Source organism: Danio aesculapii, chromosome 18 (assembly GCF_903798145.1).
Source record: "Danio aesculapii chromosome 18, fDanAes4.1, whole genome shotgun sequence".
Classification (NCBI taxonomy): domain Eukaryota; kingdom Metazoa; phylum Chordata; class Actinopteri; order Cypriniformes; family Danionidae; genus Danio; species Danio aesculapii.
The window spans coordinates 4778412-4800725 of NC_079452.1; the positions used below are offsets into that span (position 1 = coordinate 4778412).

Sequence of the window (22314 nt, forward strand, 5' to 3'; positions counted from 1 at the left end):
TATACCGATTACAAATTTAGATTATCTTTCGATTACTTTTTAGCAGAAAAGTAATTTAATTACAGTAAATAGTTACTTTGTACACTTATTACAAATGTATATTACCTTTAGATTACATTTTAGCAGAAAAGTTATTTAATTGTGGTAACTAGTTACTTTATACACTGGTTACAAATTTAGATTAGCTTTAGATTACTTTTCAGAAGAAAAGTAATTTAATTATGATAACTAGTTACTTTGTACACTAATTACAAATTTAGATTACTTTTACATTACATCCGTGTTAACCCTTAAGCTGCAGAAATGTGAGCACTGTTCTTAAAATGCTCAGCTGTGAGCAATTTTGCAGTCACTGAATGTTACAAGTTTAAAGTCTTTAGCAGATTATTTATTGACAGTTGCATGGTGTTGTCCCACTCCTCCTCCACAGTGATGGGCGTTGCATTTTTCAACTTGGTACAGCTGAAAAAAACATAAGAAAAAAACTGTACGTAAAAACTGTTAAAAAAAAAAAAAAATCACGGTATTTTTTTTTTTTATATATCTTACTTTGATTATATACTGCTACTCGGCTAACATGAAAACGTCATATTTCTTAGTTCCTCTGAAAGGTTCGTCCTCAAGAGGCTCTGATTGGTCAGCTAACAAATTGTGCTGTGATTTGCGGATTGGCTCCATGTCACCAGGAAAAGCACTTTGTCTCTAAAAGCGCACGCTGTGCCTCATCAGTTTAGCTGTTAGCCACTTGTATGCACGTGATGTATGCTCATAACCTGAAGCGTTCTTGATCTCACTAACCCGGATATATTTTTTTGTAGTCCCAAAACTTTGTTCGCAATAGGCTTTGCTAAGCTAACTATGTAAAAGCCAATGTCTTAGAGATGTTGTTTAGGTTCACACAGCTACATTACACATCAACTAAAGTTTCAAATATGATATTGTAGCTAAGCTAAGCTCGGGGAAAAAAAAAACGCTTCGGTGGACATTATGATACATGCAGTATATGGAAATAGGAAAATCGTACTATTTTAACAGATATAAAGAAATTTTGCTAAACATTAAGTAAATATTAAGCAAACTTTGAAAACAGCATCATTACAAAAACTAATATTGAAAATATCCAAGTTTAATCTAAAAAAACACTAGCAGTGACCGTATCAATGAAAAGCTGCAAGAATCACTCATTTCTGTAATTATCAAATTTGTTATGTATAATATGTAACATGCAATATTATGTAATCTATAAAAAGTAACTGTAGTCTGATTAATCATTATTATTTGAAAAAATTATTATTATTTTAAAAGTAGTTTACTCTTATTACAAATACTTGTTCTTTGTAATTTGATTACATATTTTAGGATACAAATAATCTGTTACTTTGCAGCTCTGTATATTTGTATAAAACTTCATGTCACTGTTCTAAAGAACACTCTCAGCTGCAAAGGTTGGGTCCTGCTGTTTATAAATGTAGTTATTTATTTATTTTTAAATAATTAATCAAATTCTGGTGACTGCAGAGCCTATATCTGTGTTTTCTGCGCCATTTTCAGTGCTCCCGCACTACTTAAACTTAAGCGCTACAGCAAAAGAAAGCATAATCTTGCCTATGTTGATATGAGAATTTGACATCTTTATTGAATGTGATGCACAAAGAAGTAACAAGCAATGGGAATTAATGTCTTTTTGATGAGCTGTGCACACAAAAAGTGTGACCAGTGCAGTGCCATTGCTTAACAAATGACTCTTATGAGAGGTTCTTTTTATTGTTATTATTAATGATAATAAAAACACAGCACAACTACTGTAGCTGTAGGAAATGAATTCGTTTTATGGACTAGTCCATTTAAAGGTTAGTCTAAAAATTGTAAAGAGCTGTTTCAGTAAATCAAAACATACAGAAAAGGCCTTAAATAAGTGTCTGTGGCAAATGATTCTTTAGTGAATTATAAACACACAGCATGATCAGTGTTGATTCATAAAGAAATTACTGTTATGAATAGTTCTTTATTAAGCCAATCAACTTATAGAGGTGATCAGTGGAGACTGATTTTTCAAAGAAACTACTGGTCTTTTTTTTAATTAAAGCATACTGTGCAATCAGTGTAGCCTAAAACACTGATGAACAAGGAATATAAAAGCCAATCATTTACAAATAAAAATAGCCTGCAATGTTGAGGGTTCCACAATAGATTTACATACATCCAAAACGTTTTTTATTCTGGCTAAAATGAGAATCATGATTTATTTTGTTTAAAATAAAAATCACAATTTTTCTCATGATTTTGTAAAAAATATTAAATAAAGGTTAATATGAGTAGGCTATTATTATTGTTATTTATTGTTTATTATTTTATTGTTATTTCTCGAACATATAGTAAAAAAGCAACTATAATATTATGTGCAGGTCTGTTGGTTAAAATTTTGTTTAGACTTGGAATGGTGGACTTGAATAAACTTTAGGGCTCTATTTTAAGGATCTAGGCACAAAGTCTAAAGCGCAGGGCACAAAAGGTGTGTCAGAATCCATTTTTTCTATTTTGAGGATGGAAAAATACGCTTTAAGCCGCTGCACATGGTCTAACAGGGTTGTGCTTATTCACTTAATGAGTTATGGTTGTGTTTTGAGAATAAACCAATCAGAGTCTCGTCACCCATTCCCTTTAAATGTCAGTTGTATCGCGCCATGGTGCATTTGCTATTTACATGGTAGACTTTGTAAGAGGAAAAATTGAACGCTTTACTAGTGAGAACAATTAAACAGACCATCTGCAGCGCGAGGAAAAAAAACGAGCCTCCTCCATTCAGCCCCTTCACTTTCTCCTTTTCTTTTTCGTGAATAAGGAAACTGTGTCACTCCACTAAAGACATGTTAGCTTACATATTTAATCATTTGTTAAGTGCAAAGATTTGTTTCAAAACTATTTCTAAATTCAGTTCTAATTTCCAGCAAATGAATAAATGAACAATAATAAAGAATTGTGGTCAAAAAACTGAGTTATATCTAAACACATGTTCTATGTCCCATATGGTCCAAATCCTGACAGGTGAACAAATCTAAGCTTGTTTTTATTAAAACAAATATAAGTATGCATAATAATAATAATAATAATAATAATAATAATAATAATAATAATAGCATTATACAAAATCAAGTTGTGATGAATAAACTGAAAAAAGCCCCCCGAGAAGAAGGCATGGAGGTAGTGGTGTTTATATTTATGTAGAAAAAATAGTTTTTGTAATATTTAAATCCTTTTATTCTTCTTTATTTGTAAAGATATTTGCGTATTGCTGTACATCCTGCGTGTATTAAGCAATTTGTACGTGTTTGAGGCACACAACTAACACACTCTGTGCTGGACTTTAGACCAGCTTTCAGCGGGTCTATTGCACAGTCTCTTTTAGTTCCTCAAAATAGCAACGCGCCAATAATATGCCTTAACACACCAATTTTCTGGACCGACACACCCATGAGTCCACAAAGTGGCGCAAATGGACTATTTAAACAACGTGGCACAAAATGCGAAAATTAGTGTTGCGCTGGTCTGAAAATAGCAACACATCGCGGCAAACACGTCTTGCGCTTATTGCGCCGGGTGTATGATAGGACCCTCTGTGTTTGCTATGAAAGAAAAAACGTATCAAATGCTTGTCATAATCTTTACTCTAAAATACGATATGATCATTTAAAATGAAGCGCGTGGTTTTGGTTTCACTTTACTACTGAGTGCGCTCATGTCATGGCTGCAGTCACTGAGAAAAAACAAAACAAAACATGCAAATCATACTTGCCGCGCAGCTCCCAAATGATTGCCCTGTAAAAAACCTGAGCCTTATTTACAACTTTATTACCTGTTATTTACAGCAGGTTCTGTTCGCTAAAGTAGACTTTATTGATGGGCGCGTGCATCCTTTCTGAGAGAAATGACATTTTTGGGTGAATTATACCTTATAAATATAGCATACTGACTCTCTCAACACCCTTTGGAGGTGTCCATGTTGCTGAAAAACATGTATAAAACAATGTTTTAAACTAAAAGACTAGTACGACCACATTTATGCATCTCTCCTGAGTTTGAAAATATTATTGGCTGAATTATAGAGATGCTGGATTAAGATCTTGTGGGGGTCGAATCGAGATCACAATATTTTTCAGATTAATTGTGCAACCCTAATTTGATACTTACAAATATCTATTACATCTATTACAAAGGTCTATTACATATAATGTGTTTATTTTAAAATAAGCAAAAAACATGATGTGGGTTATATAACATCTAAGGAAAGACATGTAATGCTATCCTCCAAACTATAAAAGTGGTGGAAAACACAAGCTCCAGCAAATCTCTGCAGAGATGCTGTAGATTGAGTGGAACTTCTGCTCTTGCGTAGAGGGCTAAAGGGCTAAATCAACTTAATCAAGTTGTGGAGGTCAAAGATGAAGCAGATGCCATGAAGGTGGGGGTAATTAGCTTTATACTCTATTCACTCAAAGTTCTTAAATTAGATTCTGGTGAATTTCCAAGGGTTGTAAAAGGACCTTGACTGCCGCATCAAATGCTTGTATACACAATTAAGTGTTTTCTTCCAGTCTGCATGGTGTCACATTGCATAACTGTGCTATAGAAGTAAATCTGGGCTATTTTGATTTTTAAAAAGGCACCGTTTAGTACATCCATGTTTATTTCTAAGAATACAGTATCAGAAGTCTGATGAATAAAGCTAGTGATGACGCATGTGTCTGGGCAGAGATGAGATGGATGCTTGCATGACCAGACAGTGTAAATCTGCCCTGAGGGTTTTGTAGAACAGAGCAGCTTAAGTCCAGCAAAGCACACTCATTATGGCAAATAATGGCCACACTTCAAGAAATCAATCTAGTCTGCTATTCATATAGCTGTGTTTCTTTTACTGCTGATCTACACAGCCACCCACAAAGGCAAAAAGGTTAATGCTTTTCTCACATTTAATGCTGTCGTTTCAGACCGTTTGATTTGGGAAAGGGATAAAATACTGGAAACTGAGCTGAATTCATTCCCAAGAGCCGAGGGACAGATTGAATAGAAAAGATTGATTGCTCTTGTGCTGTGTGAGATTAAAATTCATCCCTGACTTAGCAGTAGTCCATTTTTTTTTCAAGTTGATATCAAATTCTTTAAGCCTGCGTGTGAATTCATATGCTACTGCTTCAGACTTTGAGCACAGATGGAACTACTAAATATTTAGTTTGGCATAATTGAACGACATGAAAGTGGGTAAATGAGAACAGAATTTTGTTTTTAAGTTCCTAACTACCCAGGTGTGCCTCACGCATCCTGAAACTCTTTGATCACCTGCTGGTGGCTAGATGCAGTACAAGTCATAAACCCAACCTTCTCCATGTAAACGAATGGAACTTTAAATCACTAAATTCATTACACTTCCAATAAAGTTTTCTGCAAGGTTCTTTTGCTCGTTTAAGGCAGTTGTTATCACACAATTTTTAGTTAAATATTAAATTAAATATTTTAAATATTTTAAATATTGTGTTAAATATTGTCTTTATAAGATAACTAATAAATGCTGTTGGCTGGGAGAACAGGCATAATGTTAGCCATAATGGGAAAAACATGTGTTCGTTATCTGGCATTAAGTAATATTTTTATGGGCATAAAATAATAACTAGGAAGACAAAACTAATGTTAAAATACCCCAATAGAGTACTGTCCACAGCAATCACTCTCCTGTACCATTTTAGAGTTGTTTCTAGTGGCAAATTATCGAGTTATTGCCTGAATTTGATGTTTCAAAACTGTTCTTAAAATATAGCTAATAGAACTTTATATATACTATATGACCAAAATCACACGAGTAGCAGTGTGATGTGGCTGTATATTGGCACTGGTGGGAGGCGTGCGTTGGCACGAGTGACGATATACAGCCACATTGCACTGCTACGAGTGTGATATTGCCTTTATACAACAGTTTGACGGCATAATCATATGTATCAAAAAGAAAATCAAACACTGAGCATCTCAAAACCCTTTTGTAAGAGGAACTACTTTCTTCCGCTATTTATTCACATCTGCAGCTGATGTCAGAACAGCAGAAGCCATTACTAACTCACCTACGTCACTTTAGAGATAGCATTTAAATGATTCTCTAGCGTAATGTGTAAAGTGATGACAAAACATGTGATTTTGCTCACATTTTAAGATTATACAGCTAAACGGCATGAAATGCTATCTCAGTCTACAGAGATTTCCCAGTATTTCTCTGTTGCAAACGGAAGATCACAATAATTAACCCCGAACAAGCCAAAGCAACACAAGCACTACCAGAAAACTGTTGTGTTTGCTATAAGGAAAAGCGCTGAACACATGCAGATATTTCTTCTTTCTTTCTGTTTACTGAACTAGTCTCTAATAGCGAAAACAGGAGACCCATTAGAAACAGATGGCCATCTCTGATATAAGACTTTAAGATGAGTCCCATCTCACACTCAACACACTAGTTATAATGGTAGCCTATAAATACAGCACTACAACATACAAAAGAGAGAGATCGACTTAAAAAGCCACTTACCAGTTTTATAATGATTTGATCAGCTGTAGTTTCAAATTACGCTGGGTTATTCCTCACCTGTAAGGGCTTATTATTATGTGGTCTATGTCGCCTTGTTGTGGATGGACAATGTCAACTGTCTTTGGTCTGCTCAGAGACAGGCTAATGGCCGTCGACGCGGTGTCTCTCAGAAATGATATATATTTCAAAATAGGCATTATCCTTATAAATAAACTGCATAGTTGCAATATAAACAACTACATTCTCAAGTAAAAAAACCCCAAAAGTACATTATGTTGCCCAACAGGAGCAATATTTGTCAAACTGTAGAGCGTCCTCTGCTTTCATCACTGGACAGTGTGGAGGAGAGAGAGAGAGGTGAGGTAAAATGGCGAGTCGCGGACCAAGTGACCTGGTCTCGAAAAAGAACACAACCTCTGCAGTTTGGCAGTATTTCGGGTTTTGACCGAACAAGAAGGGATACATGGTAAATACGCACTAGAGGTCTGCATTCCCGCTGTTGTACTGTGGGAGCCGCGGGACCTGACCAGATTTCTTGCGGTGCGGGAATACATTTCTGAATAAATCGCGGGAGCGGTCGGTAACTCTGGAGTAATTTGAACAGGAGGGGGCGGTCTAACATTATCGCTCCCAAGCGAGCGACCACGTGCGCATCTGCATGGATGCTGTTTATGTGTGCGTGTGTGTATGTATGTGTGTGAATGAGAGAGAGCGTGATTCTGTATATATATATATATATATATATATATATATAGATATATATATGCGACATGGTGACGCAGTGGGTATCGCTGTCGACCCACAAAGTTTGCATGTTCTCTCCGTGTTTGCATGGGTTTCCTCTGGGTTTCCTCTCAAAGCCCAAAGGCATGCGGTGTAGGTGAACGGAATATACTAAATTGGGTGTAGTGTATGTGTGGGTGTGAATGCAAGAGTGTATGGGTGTGTCCCAGTGCTGGGTTGTGGCTGGAAAGTCATCTGTAAATCACATAAGTTGCCACTTCATTCTGCTGTGATGACCCCTGATTAATACAGTGACTAAGATAAGGTCATGTTAATTGTTAAATTATAATAATAAAAAAACTTTCCATGAAACGTTCTTATTGTGTCCTGTTTATGTTATTTTTCATATTTAACAAATGATATTTCTATTCCTAAAATGCAGATCCAGCCTGATCTCACGAGGAAATGTAACTATTTTACATTTTGTCAGTTTAGTTGTTTATTTGTATGAATTCGTTTGAGTTCAGTCATACGAAAATGTAGATTTACATAAAGATTAATTATTTAGATAGAATAAACCCCGCCCCTAAACCCAATCGTCATTGGGGAATGAGCAATTCATGCTAAATTGTACGATTGAAATCGTACAAATTCATACAAAGTACCTACTAAATCAAATAGTTACGAATTGCCATGAGGTGTTGGGAAGATCACAAAAATAAACAGAAAAAAATGACTGCATGTGCTCATCATAAATCTATTATTCTAATTTAAAGTATGAAGGATTGTTAGTTTTGCAGTCCTACATAACTAATTAAAAAGCCTGTTTCACACTGTTTTAAAGAGATCCTATATAATCATGTGTTTTTAAATTTAAGTTATTTAAAGTAAAATTTTAGCACACCTTTTGGTACAGTGCAGTAAAATGAGAATTTCAGGGGATCGTCATCTTTGATTTGGGCTGGGAGCATTTGGACGAAAGTTTGATATTGCAGCTCAACTGACGTAAAAACAAATTTTACAGTCATGGACCTAACCCTTTGACTGAAGTTTAGGCCTACTGTACACATAGGTAAACCTCACAAACCTTATACTGTGCAGATTTTGACCATTATGTAACTTGAATAACAACAAAATATTATTTTTTTTATTATTCTTTTTTTTTTTGTTATTGGAAAACAGTAAACCCTATTACATTAGGGAGGACCACTATCGTGTACTGCCTCAGGGCTTCCAACTGCTAAAAACTTGGGCATCCATCTTGCAAATCCCCACAGAGGATTGTTGAAATCTGGATTTATATTTTTTCAGCAGTGAAGGTTCTCCTCCTCCCTCTGGTCATCCCTAGAGCCCATCATACTGTAACATAAGTTCTTCGCCAGTGCTGTTTTTTTCCATAGATTTTTGGAGAGTCTCCAATTCCCTCATTAGAGGAAATGCTAATTAGCATTCCTTGACAACACATTTTAAATTTGCTCTGTGGCCTCATTAGAACTCCATAAGAATCTCTTCCAAAAAGTTTGAGCTGTATTTTGTCCAAGCATAGCAAATTGGGAAAGGCCAGTTTAATTTGACCCAAAACATTTCATGGCATTATAGTGTAATTCAGAATGTCAATACACTGCTACTAAACTCCCAGGAATAAATGAGTAATGTAGTATTAACATTCAAGTAAGTACTATTAGCTAAAATGAACTAATAAGAAATAGCACTCAGTTGAATTTGTTGGTTTACTATTTAATTATTTATAACTACCGTAATATTTGTTGTGCATTGCAGTAATATTGGGAAATGTGCATTGATCTGTGTTTTATCCTTTTATTTTGACTTTAATTTATTAGATAAATCTCTTAAAGCTAAAGTAACTCTTGAAGCCAGCATCTTGCTTGTGCTCACAATTCTGCACACGGAACAACTGCTGGGTTGTATCAATGATGACACATAATGTGGATCATGTAATCAGATTCCAAATTTTAATTACTTGTAATTAGATTCCTAATACCCATGAGCAGATTATAGTTCTTTTATTACTGATTGCATGATTTTATATTGTGTATTTTCTGTAGTATGCTTACATCATATCTTTTAGCATTCACGGATACAATTTCGGATACAAATGTAATGCCATTTTTATATTTATTAATGTTTGTTCATGTAAAACAGAAATAATCGAACTTTTTTTATGTTGGTTTAACTCCTGTACAACATAAAAGTATTATTTTTGCTCTGAAAAAATAACTTTAAAAGTGAATATATCAATTTTGAAGTCATTAAAGATTAAAGATTATGTCTTGAGCATCTGATTTTACCTTATGCTTCTTTGCTTTTATTTCCTCTCTCGATCGATGAAAGACAATGACGAGCCGCATATGTAGGCTTTTTGTACTATAGCATATAACGATTTTGTTGTTTACATTTGATATTGCATTAATTTGCATACGTTTTATGGACCTTGTTGACTAGAAAAAAAGAAGCCTGGTGCTCTTTTTTGTCACTTGGAAACGACTGAATCAGCTGGTCTATTGTGCAGAAGTGTTGCTGTCGATGTTGTCATAATTGTAATATTTATTAATATTGTGATATTCAAGATTTGTAAAGTAATACAGCTCTGGATAACTTGAAACAGCAACCACTAGTCTCTTCTTCATCTTTAAAAGTTCTCCGCAGTCGCCTTGACAACACAAACACTGCTGTCACTTCAAGGAAACCCTGTGTCTGCTTTCATTTGATTGAAGAATGAAAAAGATGCGACAGACGCAATGTGCTTTTTCCGTTCTGGGTTGACTTTTATTTCAACTGCGAGCACACAGCATGCAACTGCAAAAACGTGAGGCGTGCAGGGTGCATAAACAGCGCGTAAACCATTTGCGGTCGTTAGTAAACCATTCAATAGACGCCCCTCTCAATGCAAAAGAGTTTTCACTGTGATCGGTATGCAGCCAAACTTATATATAAGTTATATATATATCAAGTTTTATATATATATATATTATATATTTTAAATTTTATTATTTTAAAAATTATTATTTTTTAAATCATTTAACTGATACCATTAATCGGTTAAAACAAATTCAAAAAGGTTAACAGTTAATCGATTATTTTGAGCATAATTTAATTCAATTTTAATAACTCAAAGTTTTAAAACAACTGAAGGGTGAGTAAATAGTAAGTAAATTTTCCCTTTTTGGGTGAACTATCCCCTTAAAGCATGTTCGTTTGTTAACACCTCATTATTTTAGTTTAAAACATCTAAAAGATAATAATAACCACAAGATAATATTTGTCCTATTGTTTCCCATATTTTTGCCCTAAAAAAATTTACTTTAAAAGTAAATTTGTCAATTTTGCTGTGAGAAGTGGTGACATATTTACATATGTCAGAAATGTATAGAAAGTTTCACTAATAATTACAAAGAAATACAATTGAACATTCACTGAAACTTTACATTTTAAGACAGAAAGAATAAAAAACTATCTTCTAAAATAAAACATACTCTAGTAATCTTTTATTCAACACAGAGATTTGTTTAAAATTAATTTAGTATTTTAGTAGTAAACTTTAGTTAGTAAAATATTATTCAGTTTCTTCTGTGCAATGTTTTTATTTTATTTTTTAATATTTGTAAATATTTGAAAGTGTTATTCATTTTAATATGTACTATAAGCAATGTCTTTCACGCTCATGTCCTCACCTTCCCTCTTCTCATTAATTTTTCCCTTCTCACTTCACATGCAATTTCCATGCTGTAATTTCTATGCATATACAATGTGAGTTTGTGTCGCTATTTGCATAGCTTAGCAGCTGTGTGCAAATAGGCTAGCATGTAAACGCCATATGGAAGTACTCGCGTTAAACACTCCACACTAAAAATGATGGGATTACTCCAAAGAGCAGAGGAAAACACGCAAAAGAGAGAAAAAGATTATGTCTGGATTTGCCACACACGCTATGGCTCATTTACTTGCATTACTCGCAGCCATGCAAATGCTAAAATCATGTGACATAAACAAGCCACAAACAAGCCAAGGGTTTGTTTCAGTCTCTCTGTCGGACATCCATAGATTTAAAGGGATAAGTTCACCCAAAATCAAACATTTACTTGCTATTTACTTTATGGTTTCAAAATTTTATAAGTTTCTTTGTTCTGTTGAACACAAAAGAAGATATTTTGAAGAAAGCTGAAAACCAGTAACCATTGACTTTGATAGTAGGGAAAAAAAAATACTATTAAAGTCAATGGTTATTGGATTCAAGAAGGGCTGCACAATATATTGTTTCAGCATCAATATTGCAATGTGGGCATCAAAAGTCACATTGTAGGATATGCAATTTGGGATTATAGTTGATTATTATGATTAAAACCTGCATAGATTATAATCGACTATATAGAGTAAAAGTTTATTATCTGGCATGCGTTTTAAAAGTGAGAGTTCACCCAAAAACAAAACTCTACTCACTATTTTTATTCATTTCAGTTTCTTTTTTATGCTGAACATAAAAAGAAGATATTTTAATAACTCAAACGTTTGAAACAACTGAAGGGCGAGTAAATAGTAAGTACAATTTCCTTTTTGGTTGAACCACCTTCGTAAAAGCTGTATGAATATTCCGATACTTTAGAGTTTAAAACATCTAGCCTCAAGATAATGTTTGTCACTTTAGTAAAGATCACATTATATAAAATAAAGACTATGCATTGTTGATTATTCAATATCTGTACCCAAATACTGTTAGATTTTCCAATAAAACTGGTTAGAGATAATAAATAAAACCTTTATCTTTGCTATATTGTATTTATCTTTCGTTCTTATTTATTTGTTGTAAATTTTTCGAGACTAACTTGTCTACAAAATTACCCCAATTAATATAAAGTGTAGACTTCATCCCAAATAAAGATGTTTAAGTCATCTGGTGAAATTGTATTCACATCACAATATATATTGCAAAAATACAAAATATAACAACATCAGATTTTTCCAGTACTGTGTAGCTCTAGTTTCAAGCATTCCTCAAAATATCGTCTTTTGTGTTCAGCAAAAGGAAGAAACTCAAACAGGTTTGGAACAAGTCAGACCCCTAGTTTAATTTTGTTATCTTGTTTACCATATTAGGTAGCCTAATATGTTAGGTTTGCAATCTGACACAATGACAACAACGACATAAATCATAAAAATAAAGCTTCTTTTTTTTCTGTCTCTTGTCAATGACAAGATCTAAAACTGATCTAAAACGGTAGGGATCAGGTCAAAGGAAGGTTGTATAATTATATAATTAATTCTCTCTCTCAGATTTCGCTCCCCGGAGCATCTGACATGTACCTCACTCAGAAAATGTATTAGGGCTTCCCCTACAGTAATACAACTAAAACACAGATTGCCGTAAAACTTGTCGCAGGGAAGCGTTTTGGTAATGGCCAGCACAAATGTCTTGATACCTCAGGCTGTTGATGTTGCCTTCCTCTCTGAAGATCTCTCGCACGTCCCTATACTGAATGTAACACCAAACCATGATTTTTACTTCACCAAACTTGACTGATTTTATGAAAATCTTGGGTCCATGCGGGTTCCCATAGGTCTTCTGCAGTATTGGTGATAATTGGGAAAAATATATAATAGTTGAAAAATCTACCTTCTGACACTTTTTCCAAATGATCAATTGAAAGTCAAGTTATTATTTGGACAACTGGAATTGATGACAAGTTTTTTGTCAGGAAGTGCATACTAATATATAGAAGGTCCTCAATGTAATTCACACAATCACTAAATATTATCATGGTAACACAAATAAAAGTAATTAAAAGCAATAAACATTATGCAACATGACATTTTAATGTGCATGACTCAAAAGAATCTACAAAGAATCAACAAAAGAACATAAAATGCGATTTATCATGGAAGGAATTGCGAAATATGGTTATTCACCGTGTACATTAAGGAAACCTGCTGTTAAACAGGTTATGTATTTTTACTGTAGCATTTTTAGTGTTAATTTTACCATTGAAGTCACATTCATTCTACATTTTTTACTGTGAATTCAACTGCAAACACATGAGTCGTGCTCCGAGCTGTAAGTAGAGTCTTTGCAGTATCACCGGGCCTATAATTGAACACATGCAAGATATGAGGATTTTCTGATGATATCAGATCTGTCTCAGGCACATAGGTTACATCCTGTTTTAAATGTGGATGTTTCCTATTGATTTCTTAATGAGAAGATAAAGAGCAGCTCATTAATAGATCTTCTTAGAGAATGTTTCACAGATGTTATGTGGCTGAGAGAGATATTTTTAATCTTCATAAAACACGGAGGCCTCCACAGAAAGGGTTAAGAAGTAAATTAGGGCTCCAAACTGTAACAGGATTTGAAGACACTGAGGCGCGAGGATATCAAATCAAATGCTTCATTGTGTCTACGATACAGAAGCCTTCTGGAAAACAAGCTTCATTTTTTAACATACTGCCCTGAGCGTGGAAATGGATGAGCTTAAGTGTCTTCCCCTCAAAATATAAATTATCCATGAACTCTGCTTCCCAGGCCTGCTCACATCTGCCTAAAAATGATAAAACTCTTGTGTGATAAACCTCTTTTTTTGGCTTTCAGGAAGACAGATGGATAGATAGATATCAGATAGCTCAAATCAACACTTTGATGTTCATGTATTTAAGAGCTGAGTTTTACTGCTCAAGTGAATGGATGCCTCTGAGGAATCTACAAACGTCCAGAAAGCTCTTGTATAATAAGTGAGGTTATTATCCCTGTGGGTGGGATGTATGGGCAGATGTCCCTCCATTTGTGCTGTGATGATGGAGTCAAACTCGCTGCAAATCTCTTTTACACCATTTTAACGTACTGTCAGTTAATGGGCCGCATGAGTATGAGTGCTTTTAGTCCATTGCATCAAAAATTTTGAAAACCAAAAATTGTATTCTAATGCGAAATTATAAATTACTTAGTATACTGTGAAGTGCTATGCTAGTACTGTAAAATTAAGTGTTAATATTAAGTGTAAAATTAAAAGCATTTGAATGAATAAATTAAAAGTAGCTATGATTAGCGGTGGTGAATATTAAACTGCAAAGAGAAGTGATCTGCACGTCTGTGCAAATGAAAGTGAAAAACACTTAAAGTCCGTGTGTACTGGAAGTTGGTGAGACTTTTATTTCAGTATGTTAACGTAATACCAATTGAAACGTAATATTGAGTAGTTCATCATTCCCTCATAGCAAACTAACAGTAAGAGGTGCAGGGTTAATAATATTGTGACCGAAGCCATCAAACTGTCGTCAACAGAGAAGGACTCCAAAATGCAGAAGCAAATGATCAAACTTTGATTGAAAATTACAAAATTGTATTCTTTTCTAATTGAATTAATTGGCACAGAATAATTGTTCACCTAAAGAATAACAATGTGTCACGTGTAGCAAATATATATATAAAAAAATGCAAATTTCTATGATTTTGTCTCGCTAAATTATGTGTTTTGGAGACTGAATGTTTTTTTTATTAAGTGTACTGTAACTTGTGTTATGTTGGTTAAAATCAGTTTTATTGACATTTGTCACTTTTTAAAAATTGTTTAAATCAGTTTTAATTAACTATCTAATTACATGACGTGATAGTACTATTTTTGTTGCTACTTTTACACTACCTGACAAAAGTCTTGTCCTTGAGCTTGACTTAACTTACCTTAACTGTTTAGATGAATCATCTGTTGAACTGGATCCCAATCATCACCGATTGGAACCTGCATGGCCCCAAGGTTTTCAAAGAAATCAGTCAAGTTTGGTAAAGGAAAAATCATGGTTTGGGGTTACATTTAGTATTGGGGTGTGCGAGAGATCTGCAAAGCGGATGACAACATCAGCAGCCTGGGGTATCAAGACTTTTGTGCTGCCCATTACATTACAAATCACAGGAGAGGGCAAATTCTTCAGCAGGACAGAGCTCCTTCTCATACTTCAGCCTCCACATCAAAATTCCTGAAATCAAAGAAGGTCAAGGTGCTCCAGGATTGGCCAGTCCAGTCACCAGACATGAACATTATTGAGCATGTCTGGGGTAAGATGAGGAGGCATTGAAGTTGAATCCAAAGAATCTTGATGAACTCTGGGAGTCCTGCAAGAATGCAGGACTTTATTAATAAGTTATTTGAGTCATTGCAGAGATTTATGAATGCAGTCATCCAAGCTCATGGGAGTCATACACAATATTAATTCTTGTTTCACTGCAACCTGACTTTATATTTATACTGTACATTACTTCTGTTAAGTGGCAAGACTTTTGTCTAAGCAAAGTCAGACCTTACTGTTTTAATTAAATAATTGAAAATCAAGGTATGACCATATATTATTTTGGTAAAATAAGCGAAATCTAGAGGCCTTTGGCTTTCATATAAGCCACTTTTGATATTAAATGATCAACTAGAAGTCAAGTTATTACTTGTTGTTCCTAAAACGTAGACGACAAGACTTTTGTCAGGTAGTGTACAGTTTTTAGTTATTTCTTTCTAATAATCTGGGTATTTGCGGATCCTTAAAAAGTCTTAATTCCATAGTATACAAATAAGACATTAATTAGTCTTAAAATGTCTCAAATTTGCATTTGAAAGATTTTAAAAATGCAATTTTTTATTTCATATTCTTAATTTTGAATTTATGGAAGCAATGTTTGCTGGGGTTTTACTTAGGCAAGGAGAATATGCGGGATTTTGCGCTATAATAGTTTATGATCACTGTGTCAACCCGTACATTAGCAGAAATGCACAAATTGTTCAGCCTAGGACTGGAGTTGGATGATTTTTGGCATGACAGGTGAACAGCCAGTCATCTGGCCAATATTAGTCAGTCGGTTACGTCAGCAGCACAATATACAATAAAGAGTGTTAAGGATGGTAATTATTTGATTTGCATTTTTTTTTGAAAATTTGATACTTAAAAATGGTCTTTTTCATTCTTTGTATTAAAAAAGTCTTAAATATAACTTTTAGAAACCCGCAGATACCCCGAATAATATTCCAAAAATAGACTAGTCATCAAAAATTTTGATTAGACTTCAAAAATAATTACATTAAATACAAATAACATTCCTGTATATTTAATGATTAGCTTTTTTTTTTTTGTCAATTGTTAGAAGTCTAAAACAAGGCATATTCGGCTACTTTTTTATCTTACCAATTATTGGAATCATTCATGAATTTTCATTAGCAGTGTTGGATGTTTCTAATAGATATATTAAGATCATAATGAAACCTTTCAATGTGTTTTATAACAATAATTTAATGCATTTAGTGCTACTCGATAAGAATCCTTACATCTAAAATGTATACATTAGCATAATTGCAGTTACACAGGTTGACCCTAATTAGCAAAGCATTTTAAAGCAATTTCTGTCAAAATACATCTCCTACCTATAATACATGGCAGATGTCTGATTTATATGCTCTATGTTTATGTGCTAGCGAACATGTTTAAGTGGGATGGCGTATATAAGATGGGTTTGGGTGGCACTGAGTGCAAAGGTATAGGAAGGTGCAACAGCTGCTGGACCTCTGGTGTTAATTAACTCAGAGAAGTGCTGATCAGTCCAGTCTCTCTTGAGCCGCTTTCTCTCTGCAGGAGCAGGATGTGCCACTCAAACACTGCTGTGCTGGAAAGGACAAGTCTTTCCATTCAATTCATCACATCCACTACCTCCTGGTGCTTTCAGACTGTGTTTGTGCAGCTCTGTATGTTGGTGTGTTTGTGGCAACCATTGTATTGCCTTGTCTAACGCTGCCAGACTCCTGTAGCACTCATTTAACAGTGTTCAGAGACTGAGGAGACGCACACTAGCAGATGGGGAGATACATGATTGCTGCACTTCCGGATTGATCGGAGACCTAGCGATTAGCTAGCCTTCCTTTTAGTGTGATTTACTTTGAGTTGAGGATTGGGCTTGTTTTTGCTTTGCAAGTGTTCATTTTCTATATGCTTTATGTCAGTGCAGTGTCACAATTTTGTGACCGAAAAGCATTGATATTGAGACATTTTTCATGCCATCTTGTAGGATTTTGATGATCTTTGAATTATTATCACTATTATTATTATTATTTGAATAAAGCACCAAGATGTGCATAGATTTGGGAAATTAGCATAAAAAAATGTACATGCACAACATAGTATAAACTTTTATCGAATAAGAAAAATTTAAAATAAGCTACAATGGAAACACATTTACTACATAAAAAATTTATAATAAGAGCTATGGGTAATATAATTTTTTTTGCCTTTGTTTTGGAGTCATAAAATAAATGCATGTAAAATGTTATTTCGATATCAGTGCTAAATTGATACTTTTATAACGATGCCGTTGCCAAAACAGTGCCTGAACCGATACTTTGAAACTATGGTGAATAACTCTTGAAAAACTTTTTATTAAAAAAAAAAAAAAGTAAATAAAATAATATATATATATATATATATATATATATATATATATATATATATATATATATATATATATATATATATATATATATATATATATATATATATATATATATATATCATTATTAAATTAATTAATTAAATTAATATATTTATTAATTAAATAATATTTACAAAGACCTTATACAATTTTATAGTTTTGACACTTTTTTGCTGTAAACATTTTGTTAGGTAGTAATTAAACAATTTGAGTCACAAAGAAAAATCTGCAACTTAGGTAATGATGAAGAAAAATTACAATTGTGAATATAATAATTACCCTATAAAATAAATAAATTGCTTCTAAATTCTATATTATGTTTGTCATGAGAAAAGTAACAAATATCACGGAATATCATGGAAAAATCTATGTTAAACTTACATTTTGATGAAAAAAGTCCGATAAATCAGACCAATACACTTTAACATGTGGGAATTTGACAAAAAGATGATCAATCGATTCGATACTTGGGTTACAGAAGACATAGTTTGAATTGGGATTACCAAATTTAGATACAATCTCGTTTGTAGGGTAGATATTGTGTAACACTTTAAAATGTAATTCTTTAACTTTGTAACTTTGGAACACAAAATTTGTAAGGTAAGAGCCAAGCTTTTTTCCAATTAATTTTATCTATTAGAGAATTCCAATGAAATTTTCCCCTCGGAGAGATTCTTTTCTTTCCGTTTTACATGTTATAGCACATAATTTGATTAACATCATTGCATCACCACGCTATCCACATTTCCTCCAGAGTTTGTATAATTTTGGGTGTTTAATTTTTAATTTGTAGACTTTAACTGCAGTTCGGCACTTTCACTTTCTTTCTGGAACATTTAATTCATGCCCTCGTGACAAACTAAGGTATTTGATGTGTGTGTGTGTGAAGTAGGGACTGGTGGAAGAGTGTTGTTTTAATTAAATTTGCACACCAAATGGAAAGAAAAAACTCTGCATTTTGCAATGCGGGTGTCTGCGGTCCTTTAAGGTAATCAAAAATCGCTGTTTAAATGGTAGGCTCTTGATCAGATTATTGTCTTAATCATATTAATATAGGAGTATTGGTATCCATATAAATGTAGTCAGTGAAAGTACCAGATGATGTTGAAGGCTGTCGTGTTCCTCTGTCTTTAAGTTGATTCCCTGTGCCCTCAAATGTAAAATATAGCCACACTTTAGAATGCTTAGTTTAAGCAAATTTGATGGAATGTGATCATAGGTGTTGTTGAAGGGAGTCGCTCACCAGATGTGCTGTACTGCGCATGTTGCCTTCTATAGGCCTACGTCACTAACAAGAACAAATGCTTAACATCACCAATGGTGTGCATAGTCTTTAAAGTTGTTTAGAATTAAATGTTTAGTGATGTTGTGACACAATGCGCACCTATGTGTTCCTATTATGTACCCCTTGATGCTTACATCATAGTCGCAGTACCGGTGGTACTGAAATTAGGCAACGAAATTCATATGCTGATTCGGTGCAAACTGGTTACATAGGTACCGGTGCTATATATAATATATATATAATTAAATTGCCAAAGACCACAATTTAGCTAAAATCTTGGATAGCTGGATGGTAAATACATTAACAGGAAACATTTATTTGGGGTAAACAGCCAGCTAATATGGAACATTCTTAGAGCATTATGGGCATTTACAAAAGAATGGACATTGAAATATTCTTTTAACTTTGATAGAAAAACTTATTATATATATATATATATATATATATATATATATATATATATATATATATATATATATATATATATATATATATATATATATATATATACACACATTGTTTTCTCTAGGATTTTTTCCAGCTGTGGCGGAAGACTCTGTTGGCCATTTTATCCAGATCTACCAACTACAAGTGGTGTAATTTCATTGACAAATGTCGTGAGCGCAGTATTAAGTCGAGATCACATTCATGTAAAAGCCTACGAGCATGTCAATCTCTGTGCTCGAGCGCCGATTTCCTCTGCTCGTGCATAAAACTTCTTGCGCGCCCTCAAATATATGCTGCTCAAGTGCAGATTTTCTTGCACACCCTCAAATAAATGCTGCTGAAGTATGATTTAGCATGTTTATGTAATGAGTATGTCTCCAACATTTATTAGATTTGCTAGGAATATTTATGAATGTCTCTAACAGAACTAGAGTGGCATTAATGCGTCCTGAAGTAAAGTGAAACGGCTATAAACTCCAGCAAGATAAAGTCATTGTATGCAGAACCACAGACCTTTATCTATAAATAAAATATAATTATGGAAACTGTGTTCATCATAACTCAAAGCTACACCGTGTTTGCTGGCCTCACGCATCACGCACCTGTCTGTCAGTCAGTCTGTCAGCATGTCAACTTAAAGGGTTAAACAAAGAACGCACAGCACTACTGTTACAGAAGTTTGCGCTGTTATAATTTACTTACCGTTTAATAAATTTTTTGGTGCGATTATAACCAGCTGTTTAAAAAAAACAACCTAATATTTTAAATGAGAAGCTGTAATGTAGCCGTGGCGGGATGAATTTTGGTGTGGCGCCCCGCTACGGACGAATGAATGTAGTGGAAACCATAATATATATATATATATATATACAGTTGAAGTAAGAATAATTAGCCCCCCTTTCAATTTCTTTTTCTTTTGTAAATATTTCCCAAATTATGTTTAACAGAGCAAGAAAATTTTCACAGTATGTCTTTTAATATTTTTTCTTATGTAGAAAGTCTTATTTGATTTATTCCGGCTACAATAAAAGCAGTTTTTAATTTATTTGAAAACATTTTAAGGTCAAAATTATTATATCGATAGTCTACAGAACAAACTATCACAATACAATAACTTGCCTAATTACCCTAACCTGCCTAGTTAACTTAATTAACCTAGTTAAGCCTTTAAATTGCCCTTTAAGCTGAATACTAGTGTCTTGAAAAATATCTAGTCAAATATTATTTACTGTCATCATGACAAAGAGGGAAAAAATCAGTTATTAGAAATTAGTTATTAAAACTATTATGTTTAGAAATGTGTTGAAAAAATCGTCTCTCTGTTAAACAAAAATTGGAGAAAAGATAAATAGGGGGGCTAATAATTCAAGGGGGCTAATAATTCTGACTTTAACTGTATATAGAACAATAATATAATGTGTAACGTTCCAATAACTTTAAATAATGTTCAGGGAAAATTAAAATAACATGAGTCTGACACGTTATGAAAATGTTTTTGAATAACATTATAACAAAAATGTTAATGCATCATTTAAAAAGCTAGACAAATTTGAACATTCGTAAAATGTTGTAGAACATAATGGGAACATTAAGAGAACGATTTCAGAAGGTATTTTTTTTAGCTGGGCTGTCAATTTAAGAAAGCAAATATCCATTTGTAATTCATGTTATTTTATCTTCGTCTATTAACAGAAATAAGTTACAAAAAGGAATACACTAGCACACACAAACAGCTTTCCCCTTTCATATCTGGACCTGTGTTATTAGTGTGTTTCTTTGTAGTCCTTTTATTTTTCTTTCATTCAATCAGCAAGTGCACTATGTGTGCTGGTTTCATCATCTCAGTGTATTTCTAAATCAGACAGCCCACATCAACATAACGAAAATCCATCCATGTAGCACATCCCCAAGCACTGTTCCTCATCTCAGTCTGCATGAAATCATTCTGAATTCCAAATCATGTGCGACTTTCACCTTGCTTGTTTTATTCCGCCCCTAGACTCACAGGCAGACACTCTCAGGTAATAGCAGGCCCGGTACAGTATTTCACACCAGCAGCACACAGCCCAGTGCTCACAGATTGCAAAAGTCAAATGATGTGCAATCTGCCACTGAATCCATCAAGCTTTCTAATCCCATTCTCACGCCCACCATAACACTGGAAATCCTCAGAGAACTGGCATCTCTAGTGAATGCTGAAACGCCACACAAACCAGGTCATACATTCGTTTCAATTATTTATTCTGGTAGGGTGGCAAACTCTATGCACTCGCACATAAACACTAACTGATTCCCGAACATGCCAGAGTCCCGCTCGAGGCAATTTGTGGCCAAAACAGTAGCATGGCATCTCTGGCAATGCCCCAGTTCCTTCACGCTTTCAATTTAGTCTCGGATAGAAGAACTCAAGGCAAGAAAGATCTGTTTTCATTCATTTCATTCTGTTATGCCAATAATTAAAGTAATGGCCAATAATGTTTGATGAAGCATTTCATTCGCTCTAATAAAGTCTTCCCTGCGTTTTCTTTTCCACCAAGTAAGCACAAAAGCCCATAATGAGTGTAATTTCACAGGCAGAACGGAGGCTCGGAGCAGCTGAGGATACTCACAAGTAATAGTGTGCCCTTTCTCCCGCGGCCAAAGTGGACACTTCAGTAATCCTGAGACTCGATAATCCTCTGGGACTGGGGCGGGGGGGTCGAGAGCGTGGAAACGGAGGATGAGGATGTGTTTCTCGGATTGCCAGGGGCCGTCAGGGGCTCTAAGAGGCAGCTGCTGGCATCCAGACCACGTGGGCAGTCACGTCCTCAGCAGGCGGCTGTGGAGACA

The 22314-nt window shown here is 34.2% G+C and overlaps 1 protein-coding gene across 2 annotated transcripts in view; it reads right to left on the minus strand.

The window, feature by feature from the left end:
* Nucleotides 1-22314, minus strand: part of b3gat1a (beta-1,3-glucuronyltransferase 1 (glucuronosyltransferase P) a) — a 159581-nt gene that overhangs the window by 63841 nt on the left and 73426 nt on the right. For both annotated transcript variants that reach the window (XM_056477858.1, XM_056477857.1), the window contains exon 2: nt 22095-22303. The gene's annotated coding sequence lies outside the window, so the exon portion shown is untranslated. The remainder of the gene's footprint in view (nt 1-22094; nt 22304-22314) is intronic.